Genomic DNA, 21,984 nt, shown 5'->3' on the forward strand with positions numbered 1-21,984 from the left:
CCAATCAAAAATATTACTTTTCAATAACTATATAAAATTTTCAATCAAAAAGTATTAGTTTTCAATAGCTGTTTTTTATTAATAAAAAATAAAGTAAAAGATAATTATTAATTTAAAATACCTTCATAAAATAATAAAGTAACCGATCAGAATAAAAGAAAAAGAAAAAACTATTATTAAAAACAAAAATTATTGGTAAATAAAAATAATTCAAAAAATTCAATGTGATCGGCTAATAACAGGAAATTAATTAATGCATAAGATTCTAATTAAACTCATGATCTTGACACGGTTAGTCCCAAACGGTTCATTTGACTACAAATACAAAGTGAGGGCGACTTAATCGTTTGGAGCAAGCTTAATCGTCTTCCTCTTCGCATCAACTTTTCCAATGTGGTTCCTCCGAACACTTGTTTTCCTGACATTAACAGGATCTTAACCGTTTTTCTCTGGTGCTCCAAGAATAAATTAGATTGATTTCCAGAAATTGGTGATAGCGGGAAGAAGACGATGATGTTGGAGGGCAAGCTTCATGGCCGTTCTCCTTCTCATGCTCTCCATTTTTTTCTTCAGTTATCTATTCTACAAACCCACATTATCCCTACTCATAATTTCCATCCGATGATCAATTGCACCTTCACTGTTCATCTCATCCCATCTAGCCTGCTGCTTCCCTTCTTTATCGAACGCTTCACTTGTCTGAGTAGCTTCTCCTCTTCCGTCTTTGTTTCTTGGAACCGAAACCTCTCACCCCCAATATCAACCCCTCTGAAGCGAACACTTGAAATATTCTTTCGTCTGATCTCAGCAAATCAAACGCCCGGAATCTCGAAACAAAGCAGAGAAATCAAGAATGATGTTCTTCGTGGTTTTCCCATATATTAGTGTATTCATCGGCATCTCTGCGTTCACCCTAATCGACACCTTTCTCCTGCTCTTGCGCAGGTGATGACCACAGTGGACAGAGGGTTTCTTTTTTATTTTTTTGTTTGATTCCACTATTTGTTTCCTAATTTCACGATCTTGAGGTATTTTTGAACCCTGTTGGTTTTAATGTAACATTTATTTGAGGTGTGAAGTTCATCTGTTTCATTAAACTTACAGTTTTATTAGGTTTGACCAGTTTTTTTTAATTAGATTATGGATTCGGTTATGTATGAGTTATGTTTTGTGGTATGTGTTTGTAGGACCTGTCATCACATGTTATGGGAAAGAAAGAGAAGAAATTTTGTTTATATTCAGTTCTGGGTATGTTCTGTTGCTGTTATTTTTTTTTTTTTTTTTTTCAATCTGAATTATATCATTGTGATTGTAAGATACAATTGAGTGATACTAAATTCTTGTTGTAACTTCCCATTCTCTGTCATCCGAGTGATGGAACTACTCATGGAAGAACACACACTCTGAACCACAATTCTCAGGGAGTATCATCATTGCTCTCACACACAAAGAATAAAAGCTTTTCTGTATATGAATGAATAATGATTCAGTCAAAAGTAGCAAAATAAACCAGAAAACAGCTGATGGATGAAATAGTTGGAGAAACTTATGAAAAGTGCAAGGTATTCATTGATGGATTTAAATATGGTAGACAAACCTGGAGTAATTAAAAACTGTTTGCTGAAAAACTTATTGATCATTTACTTTTGCAGGGTGCTTCCAATGGTAGTGGATAAGGCAAGGGTATTAAAGAAATAGTTTCTACTATAAATATTGTCGAGAAGAGTGTTTCAAGCAACAATGGCACTTGTTTTAAAGGTGTCATTCTCATTCAGTTAGTTCTTTTTTTTTTTTTGAATCCTCCAAATTCTGATGAGAACTATATCCATACTAGCTTGACATCTGTCTTATATTACTAGCAAGGTTCATTGTTAAACATTTTCTGTTTTGTTCATGTGTGATTGATTGTGTATTATTTTCATTTTTCAGATAAGAAACTCTCAATACCATGGTTTGAATAATGCAAGTGGATCCCTTGAACATGCCTTCATTGAGAAGCTTCTGTTTTGGGTGTTTTATGAATGTCCAAAAGTTAGCTATTTATTTGCTTATAATCGTCTGATAAGTGCTAATATTATTAGACTTCTAAAAACAAAAGTTGTGAATATATTTATTTAACTGTACAAGTTTTTTCCATTTATAATCACAGCTATGGTTTTAACTATTATATGATATGATATGATGCATAGGGGCAACAACATAATCTTTTATCTCTCTTGTTGAAACACTGAAGATGAGTGATGCACAGGGGCAACAACATAATCTTTTATCTCTCTTTTGTTGCATTAAACTTACACTTTTATTGGGTTTGACCTATTTTTTTTTATTAGATTAGGGATTCTGTTATGGAATACTATAATTGTAGGTTGTTTGTGCCTTTTTAATTTTCATGAACACAAACTAATGTTTTACTCTTTTTACAGGATGTTGCCCTGAAAGCATGGTGGGCCCCTTTAAACCCAACCTCATCTTGAAACCAACATCTCCAAAGGTTAATTTCTTGAAACCAATTACATCAATATTTATCCAAATATATAGAAACCAATTTTGATAAGACTTATTAGTTTTCTATTCAAGAAAAAAGATTGCACTGTTGCATTGTGTTTTCAGTTTTTCCCTTATTAAAGTTATGCTTCCAGAACTCTTATTTATTACAACATTTTAATTTAGAAAAGTTTACCCATTACATTGATTATGTACGGCTTTTGACTTATGTTTTGTGGTATGTGCTTGTATGAGCTGTCATCACATGTTATGGGAAAGACAAAGAAGAAATTTTCTTTTACCAATTATATTCATATTAAGTCTAAGGTATGTCATTTCCTGATGCTGTTATTCTTTTTCAATTTCAATTTTCTTTTACCAATTCTGTGATACTAAACATGTGTATATTTCCACTTTTATAGTGGGGATCCAGAAATAGCAAAATACTTTCATTTCTTACTCCAGGTATTTTCCACCACTAAACACTCTATATTTTGTTGTGTGTCATAAATTCAGTGCTCATGCTCATGTTCATGTCCTGCTCCTCTTATTCTTTTACAATTAGCATGGTGCTTTAATTTTATTTTGAAAAAATTTCCCATTAAATCATTGTACATTCAAAAAACATCCGTTTTGCATTGAATGTTCATCAATGCATTTTATTTTTGAAAAAAAATCCGATTAAAGTATTCTTTTGTCCAAAACTTTCATTTTACGTTGATTTTTCAAAAATCATTTCATTTTCAGCATTGCACTTTCACTTTTTCTTTGTTTAACATCATTGAAACTTCACTTTTTTCATCTATGCATTTTATTTTGAAAAAAAAATCCAATTATAGCATAATCATCCTATTTTTAGCATTATACTTTAACTTTTCTTTTTGTAACATCATTAAAATATCAAACTTCACTTTTCTTATCTATGCATTTTACATTGAAAAAAATTGCAATTCAAGCATTTTATTTTCAAAAACTTCCATTTTACATTGAATTTTCAAAAACCATCCTATTTTTAGCATTGGACTTAGGAATGGCAACGGGGCGGGTTCGGGGCGGGACGGCATATCCCATACCCGAACCCGATATTTATATTTGTCCCCGAACCCGACCCGAAACCCGATATAGACCCGAAACCCGACCTGAAAATGGTGGCAGAAAAAATTAGGAAAACTACAATGAAACAATTGAGAAATTAAAACCTTACAAATGCTTAAAATACAAATAAGTTCTTAACATAAGTGAACCAAATAGAAATTACTAAAGTCTAATATCGTAACTAAATTCATCACAATAGTGAGAAATTGGGAATACGTGATGGGATTGAAGGTTAGAGTCTTCGGGTGGCTGAAATGGGTTAGAGGGATGAAATCTCATTTTATATATATATATATATATATATATATATATATATATATATATATATATATAATTTTTCGGGTCGGGGCATGCATACCCCACTCCCTGACCCGAACCCGAACAAAAAACCCGATAATGACCCGAAACCCGATAAGAGTGACCCGACCCGCCCCAAAATCTTCGGGGTTCGGGTTTTCTCGTTGGGTTCGGGTTTTTTTGCCATCCCTAATTGAACTTTAACTTTTCTTTCTGTAACATCATTGAAGCATCAAACTTCTCTTTTACTCGTCGAAGCATTTTACTTTGAAAATCTTCTAATTAAAGTATTCTACATTCATTAACGTCCATTTTATGTTGAGTTTTCAAAATATCATCCCATTTTTAGCATTGTACTTTAACTTTTCTTTCTATTACATCATTGAAACATCACAGTTTTTTTATTAATCTATACATTTTACCTTGAAAAAAACTTCCAATTAAATAATCCTACTCTAAAAACATGCATTTTACATTGAATTCAAAAATCAGCCCATTTTAGCATTGTACTTTAACTTTTTATTAATCTTACGCCCAGCTAGCCTGCTGCTTCCCTCTTCTTTTCCCTTCTTGAAACAACGCTTCACTTAACTTCTCCTCTTCTGCCTTTTTTTTTCTTGAAATCGAAGCCTCACACCCCAAATATCAAACTTATACGCTCCAACCCCACTGAAGAGAAGACTTGAAATATTCTTTGGTTTGATCTCAGCTAATAAAACGTCCAGAATCTTGAAGCAAAGCAGAGAAATAACGAATGATTTTCATCCACTTTTTTCTTCGACATCTCTGCTTTCACCCAAATCGACGCCTCTCACAGGCGATGTCCATAGTGGACGGAGGGTTTCTTTGTGTTAGTCTGATTCCACTCTTTGTTTCCCAATTTCACAATCTTGAGGTATTTTAGAACCCTGTTGGTTTTAATTTGTTATTTGGGAATGCAACAGGTTCTTCTAAGTTCTGAGCTGATACAGATAGGTTCTGAAGAGCGTTTATTGCTAATTATAGAGGTATATTTTTTTTTCATCTTCTTGACTTAGGTGGGATATGGGGATTCTTGGATTAGTTGCTGAAATACATGCAATGCCAAATCTCAATTCTCATGTTTTCAATTGAAGTATGTTTGAATCTATGTATGTGTAGCACATGTACAATTGTGATTTTGTACATATTCTCATGTTGATTTTCCCTTTTAGATGTTGTTTCATCTCAACAAAATACTGTAAATCAAGGTGAATTACCACATATATTATACCAGGTTAATTTGTTGTGTATATACTTTTTTTTGTTTTTAGAGTATTCTAGCTATTTCACCATCTGATTTTCTGGTGTCTTTTATTTTGGTGGACATCATGCATTTCCCTACTTTTCCTTTGGTTGAAGATATGAATATGCTTTTATTTTTCTCTTTTTATTTGCTGAAAAACTTATTGATCCTTTACTTTTGCAGGGTGCTTCCAATGGTAATGGATAAGGCAAGGGTATTAAAGATATATATTGTCCAGAAGAGTGTTTCAAACAACAATGACACTTGTTTTGAAGGTGTCATTCTCATTCAGTTAGTTCTTTTTTTTTAATCCTCCAAATTCTGATGAGAACGATATCCATACTAGCTTGAAATCTGTCTTATATTACTAGCAAAGTTCATTGTTAAACATTTTCTGTTTTGTTCATGTGTGATTGATTGTGTATTATTTTCCTTTTTCATATAAGAAACTCTCAATACCATGGTTTGAATAATGCGAGTGAATCCCTTAATCATGCCATGCAACGTGTTATTGATGACAACCTTGAGACTTGAGTTGTAATGTGCATCAATTGAGAAGCTTCTGTCCAAAAGGTAGCTATTTGCTTATAATCATTTGATAAGTGCTAATATTAGACTTCTAAAAACAAAAGCTTTTAATATATTTATTTAACTGTACAATTTTTTTCCGTTTATAATCACAGCTATGGTTTTAACTATTATATCAACACAGGGGCAACAACATAATCTTTTATCTCTCTTGTTGAAGCACTGAAGATGAGTGATGCAAGAGTAGTATTGTCTGCTCTTCACAATGCCATTCACATTTTATTCAAGGTCATTGATTTTGCTCCTAATTGCTACAATCCACCCGTGTCATCAATTTTTTTTTTACATATGTTCTATGCATATGGTGACATGGGGTCTATGCATTTGACAATTCTATGACCTTTATTATATTTACCTTTGATGACGTGTCAAATACATGCCATGTCACCTCACCGAAACTTACTGGTTAAACTGGGAATAGAGCATTTTCCAGTGGAACCAATTTTCAAACAACCTAAAGAAAGAAAAGCTAAATAGTATATGATTCTTTCTTGTTAATGATATTCACTTTATGCTCTCTAACCTAATACTTATTCTCATCTTATTACATCATATTTCTTCATTTTTAAGACCTTAATTGATCAATCTAATCACTATTATTTCATTCTTGTAAAACCTTAGATTCTATGCTTTATTCGGTTTGACCTATTTTTATTTTTCTTTCGGTTATGGAATACAGTTCTAGGTTGTTTCTGCCTTTTTTTTTCATCACACAAACTAATTTACTCTTTTTACAGGATGTTGCCACCTGAAACCATGGTGTTTAAAAAATTTAATCAATTACATCAACATGTATCCAAATATATATAGAAAGCAATTTTGATAAGACATCTTAGTTTTATATTCAAGAAAAAAGATTGTACTATTGCATTGTGTTTTCAGTTTCTCCCTTATTAAAGTTATGCTTCCAGAACTCTTATTTGTTACAACATTTTATTTTAATTTAAAAAAGTTTACCCATTACATTGATTATGTATGACTTGTGTTTTGTGGTATGTGTTTGTAGGACTTATCACATGCTATGGGCAAAGACAAAGAAGAAATTTCTGCCACCAATTATATTTATATTCAGTGCTGGGTATGTCATTCTTTTTGAATCATTGACAAAATTGTGTGATACTAAACATGTGTATATTTCCACTTTTATAGTGGGGATCCAGAAATAGCAAAATGCTTTCATTTCATACTCCAGGTATGTTTACCACCAAACCACTCTATATTTTGTTGTGTGTCATAAATTCAGTGTTCATGTTCATGTCCTGCTCCTCTTATTCTTTTACAATTAGCATGGTGCTTTAATTTTACTTTGAAAAAACTTTCCCCATTAAATCATTGTACATTCAAAAACATCCATTTTGCATTGAATTCTCATAAATCATCCTATTTTTAGCATCCTACTTTCACTTTTCTTTATCTAACATCAATGAAACATCAAGCTTCTCTTTTTCTCATCTATGCATTTTACTTTGAAAAATTTCCAATTAAAGCATTCTACATTCATTAACGTCCATTTTATGTTGAGTTTTCAAAATATCATCCCATTTTTAGCATTGTACTTTAACTTTTCTTTCTATTACATCATTGAAACATCAAACTTTTTTGTTCATCTATGCATTCTGTTTTCACTTTTCTTTCTATAAACGTCACTGAAACGTCAAACTTGACTTTTCTCATCTATGCATTTTACTTCGAAAAAAAATTACAATTAAAACATTGTACTTTAAAAACTTCTATTTTACATTAAACCTTCAAAAATCGTCTCATTTTTAGCATTGCACTTTAACTTATTTATTTATGTAACATCTTTGAAACATTAAACTTCTCATTTCTCATCTATGCATTTTATTTTGAAAAAACTTTCAATCAAAGCCTTTTATTTTCAAAAATTTCTATTTAACATTCGCTTTTCAAAAATCATTCCTTTTTTAGTATTTTACTTTAACTTTTTTTATATGTAACATCATTGATACATCAAATTTTTCTTTTTCTCATCTACGCATTTTACTTTTAAAAAGCTTCCAATTAAAGCATTCTATTTTCAAAATTGTCCCATATACATTGAATTTTACAAAATCATCCCACTTTTAATATTATACTTCACATTTTTTCGTTCAGTAGCTTTATTAAAACATCATACTTTTTTTTTCTCATCTATGCGTTTTACTTTGAAAAAACCTCCATTTAAAGTATTATATTTTAAAAAAACTTCCATTTTACATTCGATTTTCAAAAATCATCATATTTTTACCATTTTACTTTTGCTTTTCTTTCTATAACATCATTGAAACATCAAACTTCTCATATCTCATCTATGTATTTTATTTTGAAAAAACTTCCAAATAAAGCATTCTACTTTCAAAAATATCCTATTTTTAGCAATGTACTTTACCTTTTTCTTTCTGTAACATCATTGAAGCATCAATTTTTTCTTTTTCTCATTTATGCATTTTACTTTGAAAAAACTTCTAGTTAAAGCATTCTAAGTTCAAACTTATGCACTTTACCTTTCTCTTTTTGTAACATCATTGATATCAAACTTATTTTTTTCTTATATATGCATTTTACTTTGAAAAATCTTGAAATCAAACATTCTACTTTCAATTACTTCTTTTTTACATTAAGCTTTCAAAAACCATCATTCTTTAGCATTGTACTTTCACTTTGCTATCTATATCACCATTGAAACATCAAACCTTTGTTTTTCTCATCTATGCATTTTATTTTGAAAAAACTTCCAACTAAATAATTTTTCTTTCAAAATCTTCCATTTTACATTGAATTTTAAAAATCATCCGATTTTTAACAATGTACTTTCGATTTTCTTCCTGTAACATCAATTAAACGTGAAACCTCTCTTTTTCTCATCTTTGCATTTTATTTTTAAAAAACTTCCAATTAAAACATTTTTCGTTGAATATCTTCAATTTTACACATTGATTTTTCAAAAATGATCAGATTTTTAACATTGTACTTTAGATTTTCTTTATATAACTTCATTGAAACTTCAAACTTCTCATTTCTCATCTATGCATTTTACTTTGAAAAACTTCCAATTAAAGCATTCTCCTTTTAAAATTATCATGTTTTTAGCATTATACTTTAACTTTTTCTTTCTGTAAAATCAGTGAAACATCAAACTTCTCTTTTTCTCATCTATGCACTTTACTTTGAAAGAACTTCTTATTAAAGCATTCTACTATCAAAAACACCCATTTGCATTGAATTTTTAAAAATTCAACCGATTTTTTGCATTGTACTTTAACTTTTCTTTCTGTTTTTCTAATCTATGCATTCAACTTTCAAAAACATCCTGTATACATTAAATTTTTAAAAATCATCCCATTTTATAACATTCTACTTTCAGTTTCTTTTTACTGTCAACACATTGCATTTTCAAAAATCATCCTATTGTTAGCATTGCACTCTCATCTATGCATTTTACTTTGAAAATACTTGCAGTTAAAGCATTATCTCTCAAAAACTTCTATTTTATATTGAATTTCTAAAAATCATCACAAATTTAGCATTATACTTTACCTTTTTCTTTCTATAACATCATTGAAACATCAAACATCTCTTTTTCTCATTTATGCATTTTACATTGAAAAAACTTCCAATTAAAGCATTCTACATTCAAAAACTTTCATTTTACATTCAATTTTCAATAATTATCTAATTTTTAGAATTGTAAGTTACATTTTTCTTTTTGTAACATTTTTGAAACATCTAATATCTTTTATCTCTCATCTATGCATTTTACTTTGAAAAAACTTACAATTAAAACATTGCACTCTCAAAAACTTCCATTTTACATTGAATTTATAAAAATCATCACAAATTTAGCTTTATACTTTAACATTTTCTTTCTATAACATCATTGTGACATCAAACATCTTTTTTTCTCATTCATGCATTTTACAGTGAAAAAACTTTGAAATAAAGCATTCTACATTCAAAAACATCTTTTTTTCTCATTCAAACATCTTTCTTTCTATAACATCATTGTGAACTCAAACATTTTTCTTTTTGTAACGTCTTTGAAACATCAAACATCTCTTTTTCTCATCTATGCATTTTACTTTGAAAAAACTTACAATTAAAGCATTATACTCTCAAAAATTTTCATTTCAATCTGAATTTTTAAAAATCATGGCAACTTTTGCATTATACTTTAGCTTTTTCTTTCTATAACATCATTGAAAGATCAAACATCTCTTTTTCTCATTTATGCATTTTACATTGAAGAACATTCCAATTAAAGTATTTTACAATAAAATACTTCCATTTTGCATTCAATTTTCAAAAATCATGCCATTTTTTGAAATGTACTTTACATTTTTCTTTCGGAATCATTTTTGAAACATCAAACATCTTTTTTTCTCATCTACACATTTTTATTTTGAAAAAACCTACAATTAACTCATTCTAAATTTAACTACTTCCATCTTACATTCAATTTTCATAAATCATCCTATTTTTAGGACTATAGTTGAACTTTCCTTTCTGTTTCATCTTTGAAACATCAAACATTTTTTTTTCATCTATGCATTTTACTTTGAATAAACTTACAATTAAAACATTCGACTCTCAAAAACTTCCATTTTGAATTGAATTTTTAAAAATCGTCACAAATTTAGCGTTTTACTTTACGTTTTTCTTTCTATAACATCATTGAATCATCAAAAATCTCCTTTTCTCGTTTATGCATTTTACATGGAAAAAACTCATTAAAGCATTTTACATTCAAATACTTCCATTTTACATTTAATTATCACAAATATCGCATTTTTAGAATTGTACTTTTCTTTTTTTCTTTTTGTAACATCTTTGAAACATCAAACATCTATGTTTCTCAACTATGCCTTTTACTTTGAAAAAAACTTACAGTTAAAACATTCTACTTTCAAAACCCTCCATTTTACATTCAATTTTCAAAAATCATCTCATTTTTAGAATTGTACTTTACATTTTTCTTTCTGTAACATCTTTGAAACATCAAACATCTTTTTTTTTCTCATCTATGCATTTCACTTTTAATAAACTTACAATTAAGGCATTATACTCTCTAAAACTTCCATTTTACATTGAATTTTTAAAAATCATCACAAATTATACTTTACCTTTTTCTTTCTATAACTTCATTGAAACATCAAACATCTCTTTTTCTCATTTATGCATTTAACATTGAAAAAACTTCCAATTAAAGCATTCTACATTAAAATACTTCCATTTTACATTCAAATTTTAAAAATCATCTCATTTTTAGGACTATATTTTAACTTTCCTTTTTGTAACATCATTGACACATCAACCATCTTTTTTTTTATCATCTATGCATTTTACGTTGAATTTTTTTCCAATTAATGCATTCTACTTTCGAAATTGTCCATTTTATGTTGAATTCTCAAAAATCATCCCATTTTTAGCATTGTACTTTCTTTAAGATAATTGAAACATCAAACATTTTTTTTCTTATCTATGCATTTTACTTTGAAAAAACTTGCTTTTTAAGCATTCATTCTACTTTGATAAACTTTCATTTTACATTCAATTTTCAAAAACCATCATATTTTTAGCATTGTACTTTAACTTTTCTTTGTGTAACATAATTAAAACATCAAACTTTTTTTTCTCATCTATTTGTTTTACTTTGAAAAATCTTACAATTAAAGCATTCTACTTTTAAAAACTTCCATTTTACAATGAGTTTTTTTTTTTTTTTTTTTTAAAATCATCACATTTTTATCATTGTACTTTATTATTTAATATCTTTAAAACATCAAACTTCTCTTTTTCTTATCTATGCATTTTACTTTGAAAAAAACTTACAATTAAAGCATTCTACTTTCAGAAACTTCTATCTTACATTCAATTTTCAAAAACATCTGATTTTTAGCATTGCACTTTAACTTTTTGTTTATGTGACATCATTGAAAGATCAAACGTTTCATTTCTCATCTATGCATTTTACTTTGAAAAAACTTTCAATCAAAGCATTTTATTTTCAAAAATTTCCAGTTTACATTCAAATTCGATTTTCAAAAATCATCCCATTATTAGCATTGTACTGTAACTTTTTCTCATCTATGCATTTTATATTGAAAAAACTTACAATTAAAGCATTGTACTTTCAAAAACAACCATTTCACATTCAATTTTCCAAAATCATCCCATTTTTACCATTTCACTTTAAATTTTTCTGTATGTAACTTTATTGAAACATCAAACTTCTTTTTTTCTTATTTATGTAATTTACCTTGAAAAAACTTCTAATTATAATATTATACTTTCAAAAACTTTCCATTTTACATTGCGTTTTGTAAAATCATCACATTTTTAGCATTGTACTTTGACTTTTTTTATGTAACATCATTAAATCATCAAACCTCTCTTTTTCTCATCTATGCATTTTACTTTGAAAAAGCTTCTAATTATAGCATTCTACATTCAAAAATATCCAATTTTTACCATTGTACTTCACCCTTTTCTCTATATAACATTATTGAAACATCAAACTTTTTTTTCTCAGCTACACATTTTACTTTAAAAAAACTTCGAATTAAAGCATTCTACTTGTAAAAACTTCCACTTTTACATTCAATTTTGAAAATTCATCTCATTTTTAACATTGAATTTAACTTTCTCTTTATGTAACATCATTGAAAAAACTTTCAATCAAAGCATTTTATTTTAAAAAATTTCCATTTTACATTTGATTTCAAAAAATTGTCCCATTTTTAGGATTGTATTTTAACTTTTTCTCATGTAAACATTTTACTTTGAAAAAAACTTACAATTAAAGCAATGTACATTCAAAAACTTCCATCTTACATTCAATTTTCATAAATCATCCTATTTTTAGCATTGCACTTGAACTTTTTCTGTATGTAACCTCATTGAAACATCAAACTTTTTTTTTCTCATCTATGCATTTTACTTTTAAAAAAAACTTACAATTAAAACATTCTACTTTCAAAAGACTTCCAACTTATATTCAATTTTCAAAAATCATCCTTTTTTTTTTGCATTGCATTGTAAATTTTTCTTTATGTTATTATTAGCATATTGCATTTTAAAAATCAATGATATTTTTAGCATTATATGTTAGCGTTTTCTCATATATGCATTTTGGTTTGAAAAATACTTATATGTAAAGCGTTGTACTTTCAAAAATCATCCAATTTTTACCATTGCACTTTAACTTTTTTTGTATGTAACCTCATTGAAACTTTAAACTTCTTTTTTTTATCTATGAATTTTAATTTAAAAAAACTTCCATTTTACATTCAATTTTCATAAATCATCTCATTTTTATCATTGTACGTTAACTCTTTCTTTATTTTACATTTGATTTTCAAAAATCATCTCATTTTTAGCATTGCACTTCAACTTTTTCTTTATATATGCATTTTACTTTCAAAAACTTTCATTTCACATTCAATTTTCATTAATCATCCCAATTTTAGCATTGCATTTCAACTTTTTCTTTTTGTAATATCTTTGAAACATCAAACTTCTAATTTCTCATCTATGCATTTTAATTTGAAAAAACTTCCAATCAAAAGCATTTTATTTTCAAAAACATCCATTTTACATTTGATTTTCAAAAATCATCCCATTTTTAGCATTGTACTTTAACTTTTTCTTTATGTAACATCATTGAAACATCAAACTTATTTTTTTCTCATCTATACATTTTGCTTTGAAAAAACTTCCAATTCAAGCATTCTACTTTCAAAAACTTTCATTTTACGACGTATTTTTAAAAATAATTCCATTTTAAGCATTGTACTTTCTATAACATCATTGAAACATTAAACATCTTTCCGTAACTTCCATTTTACATTTAATTTTAAAAAAATCATCACATTTTTAACATTGGCCTTTACCTTTTTCTTTCTGTAATGTCATTGAAACATCAAACTTATTTTTTTCTCATCTATGCATTTTACTTTGAAAAAACTTCCATTTAACATTGAATTTTCAAAAATCATCCAATTTTTAACACCGTACTTTAACTTTTCTTTTTGTAAACATCATTGAAGCTGATGCATTTTAAAAATTTCCAATTAAAGCTTTCTACTTTCAAAATCGTCCATTTTACATTGAATTTTCAAATATCATCCCACTTTTAGCATTTTACTTTCTGTAACATCTTTGGAACATCAAACATCTTTTTTTTCTCATCTATGCATTTTACTTTGAAAATACTTCCAATTAAAGCATTCTACTTTAAAAAACATCCATTTTTACAATGAATTTTTAAAAATCGTCCCATTTTTAGCATTGTACTTTACCTTTTTCTTTCTGTAACATCAAACATTATTTTTTCTTATTTATGCAATTACTTTGAAAAAACTTCCAATCATTATTAGTATTGTTTTCAAAAACTTCCGTTTTGCATAAGATTTTCAAAAATCATCATAGATTTAGCATTATTAGTATTACACTTTAACATTTTTTTTAATATAACATCATTGAAACATCAAACTTCTCATTTCTCATCTATGCATTTTACTTTTAAAGAACTTCTAATCAAAGGAATTTATTTTCAAAAACTTCCATTTTACATTCAATTTTAAAAAATATCCCATTATTAGCATTGTACTTTAACTTTTTCTTTATGTAACATCATTGAAACATCAAACTTCCCTTTTTCTCATGTATGCATTTTACTTTGAAAAAACTTACAGTTAAAGAATTCTACTTTCAAAAACTTTCGTCTATGTACTTTACCTTGAAAGAAACATGAACCAATCTAAAGATATATTTAGAAAATTTGATATGAGTGAACTTTTAGTGTAAGGATAAGGAGCATAACCTTAATGTAGTAATACATTAGGATTGAAATGATGACACGAAAAGATGAAGTATGATCATGTTCTATGTTTTAAGGATCCCATGATTTTGTTCTATCATTATTACATGTGATATGATCAATGTTTTAAGGATCACATGGTTATGTTTTATCATTATGACAACATAGAAAATAGAAACTCTCTACATGGTTTGATTAATGCAAGGGAATCCCTTGAACATGCCATGCAACGTGTTATTAATGACAACCTTGAGTTGGCTGTGCATCAATTGAGAAGCTTCTTTTTTCTTAATCCTGTTATGGGTGTTCTGTTTTCTTAATCTCTTTTCTTATAATTGTCTAGTAAGTGCTAATGACTTATTAAAATAAAAATTGTGAATATATTTATTTAAGTCTACAAGTTTTTGCATTTAGAATGTCATTCATCACAACTATAGTTTTTCTATTGTATGTATCATGCACAAGGGCAACAACATAATCTTTTATCTCCCTTGCTGAAACACTGAAGATGAGTGATGCAAGAGTATTATTGTCTCTCTTCACAATGTCATTCGCACTTTATCCAAGGTTTGATCTTGCCCCTAATAATTATTCTCATCTTATTACATCATATTTCTGCATTTTTAAGACCTTAGTTTATGAATGTAATCATTATTTCATTCTTGTAACACCTTAGTTTCTATGCTTTATTGGGTTTGATATATATTTTTTTTCTTTCGGTTACGGAATACAATTCTAGGTTGTTTGTGCCTTACTAATTTTCATGAACACAAACTAATAAATTACTCTTTTTATAGAATGTTGCCACCTGAAACCAAATAAATCAATATTTATCCAAATAGAAAGCAGTTTTGATCTAATTTCCTGGGTTTATATGCAACAAAAGAGATTACACTTTCTGTTATTTTCTTGTTTTTAAATTACATTTTCATTTTTTCCTTTATTAAAGTTATGCTTCCAAACTCTTATTTATTACAACATTTTAATTTAAAAAAGTTTACTCATTACATTGATTATGTATGACTTATGAGTTATGTTTTGTGGTATGTGTTTGTAGAAGCTGTCACATGTTTTATGGGAAAGACAGAGAAATTTTCTTTTACCAATTATATTCATATTGAATCCAAGGTATGTCATCTCCTGCTGCTGTTATTCTTTTTCATTAAGTGAATACCAAAAATACCCCTCAACTAAATACATTCACATAAGTGGATGCTTAGAAAATTTTCTCTACTGCAACTTCCATTCTTTTTCATATTAAGGCATTGTATTTTGAATAATCTATCAGTTATAGCATTTTATATTCACTTTTCCTGTTATTAGCACATATGTGTTTTTACAAATCAACCCATTTTTGGCTTTGTACTTTTTTTAATTTTTTTTTTAATGTTAGAACATTGAAACACCTAACTTTTTTTTTCTTCTCAATGCATTTTACTTTAAAATCTTCCAATTATAGCATTCAATTTTCAGTTTTCTTATAATTTGCACATTGCATTTTTAAAATAATCCCATATTTGGTATTGTACGTTTACTTTGAAAGAACTTCCAATTAAAGCATTCCACTTTCAATTTTCTTATTATTAGCACATTGACTTTCCAAAAACATCTCATTATTAGCATTTTATTTTCACTTTTCTTTTTGTTGCAACATTGAAACATCAAACTTCTTTTTTCTCATTTATGCATTTGACTTTGAAAAATCTTGCATTTATAGCTTTCTGCTTCTCATTTTCTTATTAATTAGCGCATTGCATTTTTTATAAATCATCTCATTTTTAGAGTTGTACTCACTTTCCTTTCTGTTAAACATTGAAACATTTGTGTAGTTTACTTTAAAAAATCACCACTTATAGCATTCTTAAGTTTTCTTATTGTTAACATATTGTATTTTAAAAAATCATCCTGTTTTTAGCATTGCACTCTTTTTCCTTTCTGTTACAACATTGAAAGTCAAACTTTTTTTTTTCATATATGCAATTTACGTTGAAAAATCATCCATTTATATAGCATTCTTCTTTCAGTTTTCCTAAATATAAACACTAGGCATTTTTAAAAATCAACTCATTTTTAGCTTTGTGCTTTCACTTTCTTTTCTGTTACAACATTAAAACCTTACACTTTTTTCCCATATATGCAGTTTACTTTGAAAAATCATCATATTATAGCATTCTACTTTCAATTTTCTTATAATTAGCATATTGCATTTTGAAAAAATCATCCTATTTTTAGCAATACTTTCTATTTTCTTTCTTTACAACATTGAAACATGAAACTTCTTTTTTCTCATGCATTTTACTTTGAATGAAACATGAGCCAATCAAGGGGATGCTAAGAATGTAGGGATAATAAAAAAAATGTATTTTGAAATTTTATTTTGAGTGGGCACTTAGTGTAAGGATCTGGAGCATAGTCTTATTGTATGGATACATTAGGATTGGAATGATGACAAGAAAGATGAAATATGTATTACATGTGAAGTGACCAATGTTTTAAGGATCCCATGATTATGTTCTATCATAATAATAACATAGCAAAGAGTTTAATGACAACAAGATTGGATCTTTGTATAAATAAGTACCATTTGAATATTTAAGAATCATATATGTATATGTGCTCTTGCATCAGAAAGTGATTTTAGCAGGTGGATTGAGGATTTGAAGGATATGAATGGATGATACACTTAAGATTATTGATTAAGTCGAGGATTATGTAAGTCGTGGGTGTCATAATTAAACAAGAGAAGTATGACTCTTCTACTTTGATGTTAAATACTTCATAGAAAAAGTATGATCTAGATTTAGTCGTAATGACATGAGATATAATGATCACTTTAGGTATGAATGATAATGCACGATACATGTAGGGACACTTGAAAAAAATCATATCATTTTTAGCATTTTACTATTGCTTGTCTTTCTATAATAACATTGAAACATGAACTCAACTTTTTCTCATCTATGCATTTTACTTCGAAAGGTTTTCTAAATATAGCATCCTACTTTCTGATTTCATATTATTAGTGCATTGCGTTTTTTAAAAATCATCTCATTTTTAGAGTTGTATTCTAAGTATGCATAGCAGGTGTTAGTTTTAGACTTTATTTGGTAATGATTTAGGTTAATGATAATTTATGGGTCGAGGAAAAGAAGGAATTTAGAATGTTAAGTGTATGAATAAGTCATGAAGTGATTTTAGCAGGAAGTCAAGGATCGAGGATTTGAAGGGTATGAATGGATCATAAACTTAAGAATTTTGGTAAGCCGAGGATTATGTAAGCCTTGGGTGTCATATTTAAAATAATTAGACAAGAGAAGTATGATTCTTCTATTTTGATGTTAAACACTTCATATAAAAAGTATAAGATAGATTTAGTCGTAATGTCATTATATATAATGATCGCTTCAGGTGTGAATGATAATACATAATACATATAAGGACATTGTTAAATTTTGGTTTTCTTATTTTTAGCATATTGAATTTCAAAAATTCATCCCATTTTTCGCATTTTAGTTTCACTTGTCTTTTTTACAACATTACTATGAAATAAACATGAACCAATGAAGGGGATGCTAAAAATGAACGGGTGACAAGAAAGATGAAATGTTTATTACATGTTAAACGATCACCATTTTAAGGATCCGATGATTATGATCTATCATAATAAACATAGCAAATTAATGACACCAAGATTGAATCTTTGTACTAATAAGTACCATTTAATTATTTAAGCATCATATGTATATGTGCTTTGAGGATATTTTCAAAAATCGTCCCAAAATTCTTACAACTATGTATATTGTTTTGAAAGAAACAAGAACCAATCAAGGGGATGCTAAGAATGAACAAATGACAAAAGATTTGTTTGCATGAAGTATAACTTTATTGTAGGAATACATTAGGATTAGAATGATGAAAAAAAATGATGAAATATGTAATACATGTGAAATTATAAATGTTTTAAGGATTTCATGATTATGTTATATCATGGTACTACCATAGCAACTAGATAAATGACAACAAGATTGGATCTTTGTAACTCCATTTGAATATTTAAGCATCATATATGTATATGTGCTTTGAGGATATGATTCGTAAGATGAGGTTAAGTATGGATAATAGGTGTTAGTTTTAGACTTATTTTGGTGATGATCTAGGAATATGATGAATTATGGACATATGGATATATATGGACTGAGGAGAAAAGGACATTAGAATGTTAAGCATATTAATAAATCATAAACTGGTCTTAGCAGAAGTCAAGGATTAATGATTTGAAGGTTATGGATAGATCATATAGTTAAGATTTTTGGTAAGTGAGGATTATGTAAGCCTTGGGTATCATGATTAGACAAGAGAAGTACTTTCACTTTTCTTTTCTTTTTGCTACAATATTGAAGCATCAATTTTATTCTTTCTCATCTATGCATTTTACTTTGAAAAATCTTCCAACTATAGCATTCTACTTTAAGTTCCGTATTATTAGCATGTCACAAATTATTAAAAATCATCTCATTTTTAGAATTGTACTCTCACTTTCCTTTCTGTTACAACATCGAAACAACAAACTTTTTTTAATCATATACCTAGTTTACTTTAAAAATTTATCACATTATTATAGGTGTTATTTTAAAACTTTATTTTGTAATGATTTACTAATATGATTAATTATGGACATAAGGTGATATATAGATTAAGGAAAAGAAGGAATTTAGAATGTTAAGTATATGAAAGAATCATAAAGTGGTTTTAGCAGGAAATCAAAGATTAAGAATTTGAAACATGAAACTTATTATTTTTTTCATCTATGCCTTTTACATTGAATTTTTTTTTTCAAATTTTAACATTCTAGTTTTGGTTCTTTATTATTATTAGCACTTTGCATTGTATTTTTTAAAAATCATCATCCCATTTTTAGCATTGTGCTTTCATTTTTCTTTCTTTTACAACATTTAAACATCAAACTTTTTTTCGCTCGTCTATGCATTTTACTTTGAAAATACATCCATTTATTATATTCTACTTTCAGTTTTTTAAATATCAACACATTGCATTTAAAAAAAAATCATCTCATTTTTAGCATTGGGCTTTCACTTTCCTTTCTATAACAACATTGAAACATCAAACTTTTTTTTATCATCTATGTATTTTACTTTGAAAGATCATCCATTTTTAGCATTCTACTTTTAATTTTCTAAATATTAACACATTGCTTTTTTAAAAATCATGCAGTTTGTAGCATTGTGCTTTCAAAATTCTCTTTGCACAACATTGAAACATCAAATTTTTTTTTCTCATCTATGCATTTTACTTTGAAAAATCTTGCAAATATAACATTCTACTTTTTTTTGTAATACTAGCACATTGCATTATAAAAAAATATACGAATTTTTTTGTAATACTTTGAAAAATCCTACAATTATATCGTTCTACATTTCGCTTTCTTTCTATTAGCACATTGCATTTAAAAATACCATCCCTTTTTTTAACATTCTACTATCACTTTTCTCTGTGTTAGAAGATTGAAACATCAACCTTCTTTTTTCTCATCTATGCATTTTATTTTGAAAAGCCTTCTAATTATAGCATTCCACTTTTGGTTTTCTTATAAATTGCACAATGAATTTTCAAAAATCATCCCATTTTTAGGCTTGTACTTTCTCTTTTCTTTCCGTTACAGTATTGAAACATTAAAGCTTCTTTTTTCTCATCTATGCATTTTACTTTGAAAAGACTTCCATATAGAGAATTGTACTTTTAGTTTTCTTATTATGAGAGCTTTACATTTCAAAAATCATCCCTATATTAGCATTGTTCTTTCACTTTTTTTGCTTTTTTTTATTGCATTGTACTTGCCTTTTTTTTTTTCTGTTTAAACTCACAACATTGATACATCAAACTTCCTTTTTCTCATCTATATATTTTACTTTGAAAGAAACATGAACTGATAAAGGGGTTGCTAATAATGAGTGGATGAGAAAAGATATATATAGAAATTTTATTATGAGTAGACATTTAGGCTAACTTTGTTGTAGGAAAGATGAAGTATGTATTACATATGAGATGCCTAATGTTTTATGAGTCTGATTATTTTTTGTCATAATAATAACACAGTAAAGATTAAGGACGACAAGATTGGATCTTTGTACCAATAAGTATTGTTTGTATAATTAAGCATCATATAAGTATATGTGCTTTATGGATATGATTAGTATAATGAGTTTAAGTATGGATAATAGGTGTTAGTTTTAGACTTTATTTAGTAATGATCTAGGAATATGATTAATCATGGATATATGGTGATATATGGATTAAGGAAAAGATGAAATATGTGAAATGACCAATGTTTTAAGGATCCCATGCTTATGTTTTATCATAATAATAACATATCAGATAGATTAATGACAATGAGATTGGATCTTTGTACTAATAAGTATTATTTTAATATTTAAGCATGATTTATGTATATATGTGCTTTGAGGATATGATTAGTATGATGAGGTTAAGTATGGATAATAGATGTTAATTTAAGACTTTATCTGGTAATGATATAGGAATATGATGAATTATAGACATATGATATATAGATTAACGAAAAGAAAGAATTTAAAATGTAAGTATATGAATAAATCATAAAGTGGTCTTAGCATGATGTCAATGATTGAGGATTTGAAGGGTATGGATGTATCATATTCTTAAGATTATTTGTAAGTCGAGGATTATGTAAGCCTTAAGTGTCATAATTAGAATAATTAGACAAGATTAGTATGATTCTTCTACTTTCATGTTAAATACTTCATAGATACAGTAAGAGCTAGATTTAGTCATAATGTCATGAGATATAATGATCACTTTAGGTATGAATGATAATACATGATACATGATGCATATAGGGGCACTGTTAAATTTTGGTTTTCTTATTATTAGCATTATGCATTTCAAAAAGTCATCTCATTTTTAGCATCTTACTTTCACTTGTCTTTTTTTTTTTTGGAAAGGGAACTTCCCTAACGAGGGTTTCCGGGCCAGCTTACGCGCACCGACTAATCCCCCGCTGCAAACATGAGACTTTGCCTCATGCCCTGGAGTCACTGCAGGCGAACCTCCATGGCCACAAGGGCTGAGTAGTGCCAGGATTTGAACATGGGTCAATAGGTTATCCACCATATCTTCCACATGCCTTACCAAGTCACCACAACCCAAGTGGTGACTTCCAATCATTGCATTCTACTTTCTGTTTTATTATTATTAGCACTTTGCATTTAAAAAAAATCAACCCATTTTTAGAAATGTACTCTTACTTTCCAATCTGTTACACTATTGAAACATCAAAGTTTTTTTTTCTTCATCTATGCAGTTTACTTTGAAAAATCAGTACATTATAACATTCTACTTTCTATTTTCTTATTAATAGCCCATGACACTCTCACTTTCCTTT

General features: G+C 27.9%; 1 long non-coding RNA gene across 11 annotated transcripts; it reads left to right on the plus strand.

Annotated features, from left to right (window-relative positions):
* The first annotated feature begins 311 nt into the window (after positions 1-311).
* On the plus strand, positions 312-21,894 carry LOC145101271 (uncharacterized). Of its 11 annotated transcripts, none has more exons than XR_013705563.1 (17): positions 313-945; positions 1,188-1,248; positions 1,373-1,562; positions 1,653-1,758; positions 1,930-2,031; positions 2,424-2,811; positions 2,907-2,949; positions 4,506-4,726; positions 4,821-4,883; positions 5,324-5,415; positions 5,587-5,713; positions 5,853-5,956; positions 6,735-6,806; positions 6,878-6,920; positions 15,012-15,113; positions 15,604-15,674; positions 21,545-21,894. It is a non-coding gene; the product is annotated as an uncharacterized LOC145101271 (long non-coding RNA). The 11 variants fall into 11 exon arrangements; XR_013705562.1 differs by having other exon boundaries at positions 314-945; positions 4,586-4,726; XR_013705557.1 differs by lacking the exons at positions 4,506-4,726; positions 21,545-21,894 and adding an exon at positions 17,175-17,450 and having other exon boundaries at positions 312-945; positions 15,055-15,113.
* The last annotated feature ends 90 nt before the right edge of the window (positions 21,895-21,984 follow it).

Source organism: Lactuca serriola, chromosome 4, assembly GCF_051521515.1.
Source record: "Lactuca serriola cultivar US96UC23 chromosome 4, Lser_US96UC23_V15, whole genome shotgun sequence".
Classification (NCBI taxonomy): Eukaryota; Viridiplantae; Streptophyta; class Magnoliopsida; order Asterales; family Asteraceae; genus Lactuca; species Lactuca serriola.